General features: G+C 53.8%; 1 non-coding gene across 1 annotated transcript; it reads right to left on the bottom strand.

The window, feature by feature from the left end:
• Positions 1-7113: 7113 nt before the first annotated feature.
• On the bottom strand, positions 7114-7186 carry TRNAV-AAC. The gene has a single exon. It is a non-coding gene; the product is annotated as a tRNA-Val (tRNA).
• Between the last annotated feature and the right edge of the window lie 649 nt (positions 7187-7835).

Consider the following 7835-nt stretch of genomic DNA (forward strand, 5'->3'; position numbering starts at 1 on the left):
AGTAAGCCAGTATGTTCCGGTATGGGGTACGGCAAGAGCCGCACGTTATGCCAGACCGGCCCGGCTTCCCCAGGCTGGTGATTTAAAGGGCCCAGGGCTCCCTGCAGCGGCTGGAGCCCTGGGCCCTTTAAATCACCTCCCAAACCCCCCTGCCAGAGCCCCAGGCAGCAAATCACTGCTGTGGATGCTGCTCTCTCCCGCTCTGCGAACACAGAGCAGGGGCGGCAGAAGCTTCCTTACAGTGGGGGGGGGGGCACCGTTGTCCGAACTGTGGCACCCCCATGACACCCCTTCCCTAAGGACCCCCACTCACACCACCTCTCCCCCCGAGGCCACACCCACAGACGCCTCTTCCCCAAGACTGCACCCTCCCCCCTCCATCATTTGTCCTAACAGCCAGTAAAGAGTGGTGGGGCCATGGCCCTCTAAACCCCCTGTTCCAGCCCCCCTGACACAGAGCTAAGCAGGCAGCAGTGTGTGCGACAGAGAGTGCTGTGCTGAGCTGAGCCAGTGAGAGAAGGGGGGCTGATGTCGGGGCTGTCCCCCTCCCCCTGCCTCAGGACTGGTTGCTTCCAGCAGCTGTCTGAGCTTAGAGACAGTGTGCGACACACTCACTCTTCCGCAACGCACACACTGTCTCTCCCCCCCACACACATGCTCTCTACCCCACCACGCACATTGCAGTTGAAAAGCAGCTGGCAATCTAGTAAGATGCCCATGGAACAATGGGATAGAAACCTGCATCATGTGATGCTGTACCAGCCCGTGAGGCATTGCAAACCCTTCCCAAAGCACCTTGCAGCCAGCTGCACAGTGGGATAGCTACCCACAGTGCACTGCTCTCTGTGGCAATCCAAGAGATGCTAGCATGGATGTGCTCTGGTGACACAGGGGCATAGGGTGGACATGCAACAGCTGTTCAATTAAAACACCTTAACTAAAGCCATGTTACTCTTTTATGTAGACATAGCTTAAGAGTGAGACAAGACCCAGCTCCATTGAAACTAAAGAACTGCAACATCCTTTGTAGTTGCAGGATTTGCACCTGTGCAGGGAAACACCGATGGATTTCTAGTCTATTGCCTTAACCACTTGGCCACAATTACTTGCTGGATATATGGTTCTCACTGCACTCTAGTTCTGTTCTCACTGAGTGATCAATTCCAGTTGTTTCCTCAGACCAGCTTCCACAACACATCCACTGCTGTGCCTTTGTGTAAGGGTGTCCATGGCTGAACTGCAAGAATTCCTGCTCCTTTCCCTTCTGGCTGGAGCATGAGGAGAGTGCGTTTGTGGTTAATGATGTTGCTGTAGCTTGTTGTCCATTTTCTGCCCTGATCATTCAGACAGTTCCTTTCCCGTCATATCCCCAGTACATCAGTGATTGCGATAGCAGGGGGCAGGTTTTCTCTGGGGCACTGAGCTTTGCCAGGGGGTTGGTGGCTCCTTTCTTTCCTCACCCTGGAGTAAACTCAGCTTTTTATTCCAAAGAAAGAGGTGGACAGGGTGGGTCTCAGGGAAGGGGCAGCGAGGTGTGGGCAGGGCAGGTCTCAGGGGAGGGGCAGAGACGTGTGGGCAATGGGCAGGGTGGGTCTCAGGGGAGGGCAGAGAGGGGTGGGCGATGGGCAGGGCAGGTCTCAGGGGAGGGGACAGAGAGGTGTGGGCAATGGGCAGGGTGGGTCTCAGGGGAGGGGGCAGAGCGGTGGGGGCAGCAGGCAGACCGTGGGGGAGGGGGTGACGAGACGCGAGGCGGCCTGGGGGGCGGAGAGGAGCGAGTGAAAGGTGGACCAGCAGGCCTCAGCCAAGAGCAGGGGTGGGAAGTGGCCAAATGGGAGTGAGGGCGGAGCACAGGTGGGGCCTCGGAGGGAGCAGAATGAGGGGGGGGACAGCACCACGGTCTGGGCAGGGGCCACCCACAGGATTCAGGGGGCCTGGGGCAAAACAATTTCAGGGGCCCCTTCCATAAAAAAAAGTTGCAATACTATAGAATCCTGTATTCTCCTGGGGGCCCTGCAGGGCCTGGGGCAAATTGCCCCCCGCCCTCCCTCTGGGCGGCCCTGCCCTCAGCCTCTCCTCGTCAGTCCCCTGCCCTTTCATCATTTTTGTTGCCCTCCCCTAGACTCTCTCCAATTTGTTTCTGTAGTGGGGGGCGGGGGGTGAAAACTGGACGCAATGCTCCAGATGTGGCCTCACCAGTGCTGACTAGAGGGGAATAATCACTTCCCTCGATCTGCTGGCAACGCTCCCACTAATCCAGCCCAATATGACCAGTTACCCATATTGAATGCAGACACAGCAATATCTGATACATTGGTTCCTGTCCATTCAGGAGGTTATTTCCCACCTATTCATAAATAATGAAGCTGCTCTAAGCGGAGGGGAGAGAGCTGTCCCGTCTGTGCAGTTAACCCATCTCCCCGAGAGGTGGTAGCTATGTCAGTAGGGGAAGCTATGCTGGTGGGTGTGCAAGCTGTGGTGTCTACATGTGTATATAAAGTTTAATCAAACCCCATTTTTAAACCCCTGTGGTCTGGGAATAGAAAAGGAGCTCTCTGAGGCAGAATCCTTAAGATCATGGAGTTCCATATGCAAATGTCATGGGGTAGAGCTCAGTGGTAGAGTGTTTGACTGTAGTTCAAGTGGTGTTTGGTTCAAATCCAAGTGCTCCCTTACAAGCCTGTTTCTTTAATAAAAATAATTTAATTTCCAGTCTGCTCAGGAGCTCCACTAAATAGGGATCCCTGAAATGAATGGACACACTCAATGTTTTCCTGTGCAAATGCATAAAAACCTAGCAAACATGTCCCCCCGCTGAAATCAGTTCCAATCCTCTAAGGGCTTGGCTACGCTTGAGAGTTGCAGCGCTGGTGGAGGCTTTCCAGCGCTGCAACTTAGTAACTGTCCACACCTGCAAGGCACATCCAGTTCTGCAACCCCCTGGCTGCAGCACTGGCTGTACACTAGGGGCTTGGTTACACTTACAATTTTGCAGCGCTGCAGCAGGGTGTGAAAACACACCCTCTCCAGCGCTGCAAATTGCGGCGCTGCAAAGCGCCAGTGTGGTCAAAGCCCCAGCGCTGGGAGCGCGGCTCCCAGCGCTGTACGTTATTCCCCACAGGGAGGTGGAGTACGGACAGCGCTGGGAGAGTTTTCTCCCAGCGCTGGCGCTTTGACTACACTTAGCGCTTCAGCGCTGCGCTGCTGCCGCAGCGCTTTGAAGTGCAAGTGTAGCCAAAGCCTTGGGGTGTAGCGAGTGCAGCACTGGTGATGCAGCGCTGCTCGTCAGGTGTGGCCACACACCAGCGCTGTTATTGGCCTCCAGGGTATTAGGAGATATCCCAGAATTCCTGTTCAGCCACTCTGCTCATCAGTTTGCACTCTACTGCCCTGGCCTCAGGTGACCCGCCCTTTAAATGCCCCGGGAATTTTAAAAATCCCCTTCCTGTTTGCTCAGCCAGGTGTGGAGTGCAATCAGTGAATCTTTCCAGGTGACCATGCCTCCACGCGCCAAACGAGCCCCAGCATGGGGCAATGGCGAGTTGCTGGACCTCATTAGTGTTTGGGGGGAGGAAGCTGTGCAGTCCCAGCTGCGCTCCAGCCGTAGGAATTACGATACCTTTGGGCAGGTATCAAAGGCCATCCTGGAAAGGGGCCATGACTGGGATGCGCTGCAGTGCAGGGTTAAAGTAAAGGAGCTGCAGAGTACCTATTACAAAGCCCGCGAGGGAAACCGCTGCTCCGGTGCTGCCCCCACGGCCTGCCGTTTTTACAGAGAGATGGATGCGATACTTGGGGGTGACCCCACTGCCAATCCGACAACCACGATGGACACTTCTGAGCGGGATGGGGGACAGGAGGAGGAGGGGGGGAGGAAACCGAGAGTGAGGGTTTCTCCTTTCACTTCTGCTGGGGAGTGCCGGGGTTCCAGGGGCGTTTCTAGCAGAGCATTCGGAACTGAACTGGGGGAACCAGCTTCTCATTACAGGACGCTCACGTTCAGACCACATCTTTATTTACAGTTTTTTATAATACGATATCATCCTTCAATCCTAGTGTCACCATTGATAGCATGGCATGTTCAGCCTGGTGGGATACCCAGGGGAAAACTAACCAGCTCTTCAAATCCAAGAGAGTGGAGATAAATCACCTCTCAGAGTCAATGTGGGGTAATCAATAGGCAGACAGTGGGCCAAATCGCTCTTGAATGGACCCCAAAATATTTTTATTATTGTTATTTTTTATTATTATTTACACTGCAGTCTGGACCTTGACTAGACCCTGAGCAAAAATTTTGGCTCTTTACAAAAAATAACGGATTACCCCTAAGAACGGGGTTGTGTTACATTCCTTATGTCCTCACTCCATCTTGTGGCCATTTCCTTTCCCTCCTTTCAGTGAAAGGCTTTGGGATTTTGTGTAGAAACTTTATTTCCTTGGGAGAGACCCCGGAGTGGGGGCTGCCTGCATGTACCAAGCACCCACTAGATTAGAAGGTGACAGACCAACACCCGTAAGACGAGGCAGCCGTCCCTGTCAAAAAAATCATCTCCCTTCTTCACTTGAGTGACAGCCTGAATGGTTCCTTCTCCGGGCAGAGCCCCAAGGATTGGCATCATCCGCAACAAAGCCACGTGTCCGTAGCAGGAACCAACCCAAAATGTGCTTTCAAAGGAGCTGTCTCCTTCCTTCTGGGGTAAAATCTGCCATTATGGTCATTGATTTTAATTTCCCTTCTCTGAGGGCAGAGATGGGAAGCCCAGGCTGGAGGCCCTGGAGCCATGTCCCATGTCCAGTCTCTCTGGAAACCTGCCTTTGCTCCCCTTTGCTGGCTGCCCTGCAGCCCTCCAGCGGTCTCAGTGGGGTGGGGTGGGGTGGGGTGGGTGAGTCACTTGACAAGCATAAGTGGCACATAAGAGAGCTACTCTCACCAGCTGCATTGGTGGTATAGTGGTGAGCATAGCTGCTTTCCAAGCAATTGACCTGGGTTTGATTCCCAGCCAATACAGGGATGTGATGTTTTCCCCCCTGGGAATTGGTTTAATTTCACTCACAATGTATCACTTTAGCAATGGAATGAGAGAATCAATGTCCCAAATCCCAGGAGGTCATTAAACACCCAGTGGAGGAAGAAAGGGGCAGGACTATACAGTGAGCTGTTGTGGAGTCATCCTGGTATTAAAATGTTTTACTGATTTTTAATTTTTTTCCCTTTACTTCCCTTTTAGACTCAGAGCCTTTAAGGTCAGAAGGGACCAGTGTGATCATCTAGTCCGACCTGCTGCACCTTGCAGGCCAAAACACCCCACCCGCCCTCTCCTGTAATAGACCCGGGAGGATCCTGGCTGCGGCAGAGGCTGCCCTGCTGCAGCAGGAGCCGGCAGCATCAAGCTTCTGCCCCCACAGAAGAGAGCAGGGGGCGGAGAAGAGCAGGCTGGGCACCCTCTGGACCGTGGGCCCAGCGCCATGGCACCACTTGCGCCATGGTAAATCCAGTACTGGTGGGAGGGGAGGCAGCTCTGTGCACTGCCCCTAATCCAGGCAGCACATGGAGGCCCTCTGAGGCTCCCCTCCCCCCATGGGTGTGCAGAGATGTGCCAGCAGCACTGAGGTGGCTCCTGCCCACTCTGCCTCCGTCCCTCCGTGCCACTCCCAGAAATGGCCGGCATGTCCCAGCATCCCCTGGGCTGGGGGGAGAGTCTCCATGCACTGCCCCTGCCCCGTGTACCAACTCCGCGGCTCCCATTGGCCAGGAACTGCAGCCAATGGGAGCTCTGGGGGCAGCGCCTGCAGGCAGCGGCACACAGAGACCCCCTGGCATGGCCCACCTAGGAGCTGCTGCCAGAGGGTTGTGTGTACCAGTCACTTTGGGAGCTGCAGTGCCCGGGGTAAGCGCCACCCCTCCTGCACTCCAACCTCCTCCCCCAGCGCAGAGCCCGCACCTCGCACCCAAATTTCCTCCCAGAGCTTTGCTTGTCTTCCTTTCACCCAGAACTGTCCTTCTTCTCCTGGGCTGCAAGTAGCCACCCCTGGGAAGCCAAGAGGCAGGCACAGGATTCTACCTCCCAGCAGCCAACCACACCTCCCCAGGCTTTGCAGAACGAATGGTGACGCTCTACTAACCCCACTTAGCCGCACTGAGGCGCTTAGCTTCTGCCCTGCCTTCCTCAGCTCGACTTTCCTCTTTTGCCCCATTCCTGCCTCACTCCCTCCTTTGGCAAGTCACGCAGAGGAGGCAGCAGGAAGAGCCGGCCTCCACCGGCCAACCTCCAAGGGCAGAGGAGACCAAACCGCAAGGCTTCAAAAGGTGACTGGCCAAGGTCCTCTAGCTTTCCCCTGCTGATGCCAAGGCTTTTTCTCAGCTCATTTCACCACCCTCTGCCATGCAGGGGTTGAGTTTATCGCAGGTGTTACCCAAAATTGGGCCAGCTAGTCAGCGTAGGGAGAACTAATGACCCAACAGAGTTTGGCAGAAAGCAGCACATTTATTATACTGACAGCTAAGCTCAAAAGAAGAAGCTGGGGGGGGGGGGTCACACTCGCACTCGCATACTCACGCTCCCAGGACAGGCACAGCACTGGAGATGTCAGGATTCTGCAAGGTAAGTGTCCCACAGCGCAGCTATGGACGGTACGATGAAGGTAAGTCTTCCTGAGGCACAATGAAATACAACGCGGAGAACCACTGGCCAGGCGGTCTGGGCAAAGGGCATTCACTGGAGGTACAAGCTTGTGAGTGCTCTCCTGAGCACAGGGCCCCTCCCCCTTTTAAGGGCCTGCACCTCATGGCCTGCGACTAGAGATGACTTGGCTGCATCTGGTTGGTCACACTCCACCTTGGGCAGTGTCCATGCTCTGGGTGTGTGAGTGCTGCCTAATTAGAGTCCCAGACACCTTGTCTACCTGGGAGCTCTTCTGCTCTTCAACCAGCCCATTCATCCCACCAGCATTCCAGGAGGGCGCGGGAGGGGAAAACCACTTCACAGGCATTCAGAGAGGGAGAGGAGACAAAAGTGGGAGCGGGGGAAGTATAACAGACCTTTTGAGCATAGAAATCACTGCTGCTCCTACAACAGCATGGACAGGCCAGTAGGAGCTGGGAAAAACAAGCCAGCATGTTTCTGCCTGGTTTCGAACCAGGGACCTTTTGCGTGTTAGGCAAACGTGAGAACCACTACACTACAGAAACTCTGTCATAGGTAACTGCCTCTCCCTTCATAAGAACATAAGAATGGCCATACTGGGTCAGACCAAAGGTCCATCCAACCCCATATCCTATCTGCCAACAGTGGCCAATGCCAGGTGCCCCAGAGGGACTGAACCTAACAGATAATGCTCAAGTGATTTCTCTCCTACCATCCATCTCCACCCTCTGACAAACAGAGACTAGGGATACCATTCCTTACCCAGCCTGCCTAATAGCCATTCATGGACTTAACCGCCATTAATTTATCTGCAAAAAGAAAGAGGAGTACTTGTGGCACCTTAGAAACTAACACATTTATTTGAGCATAAGCTTGTGGGCTAAAATCCACTTTATCGAATGCATGCAGTGGAAAATACAGTAGGAAGATATATAGATATACACAGAGAACATGAAAAAATGGGTGTTGCCATACACACTATAACGAGAGTGAGCAGTTAAGGTGAGTTATTATCAGCAGGAGAAAAAAACCTTTTGCAGGCATAATCAGGATGGCCCATTTCCAACAGTTGACAGGAAGGTGTGAGTAACTGTAGGGGGACAAATAAACATGGGGAAATAGCTTTAATTGTGTAATGACCCATCCACTCCCAGTCTTTATTCAAGCCTAATTTAATGGTGTCCAGTTTGCAAA

The sequence above is a fragment of the Mauremys reevesii genome, linkage group 17 (assembly GCF_016161935.1).
Source record: "Mauremys reevesii isolate NIE-2019 linkage group 17, ASM1616193v1, whole genome shotgun sequence".
Classification (NCBI taxonomy): domain Eukaryota; kingdom Metazoa; phylum Chordata; order Testudines; family Geoemydidae; genus Mauremys; species Mauremys reevesii.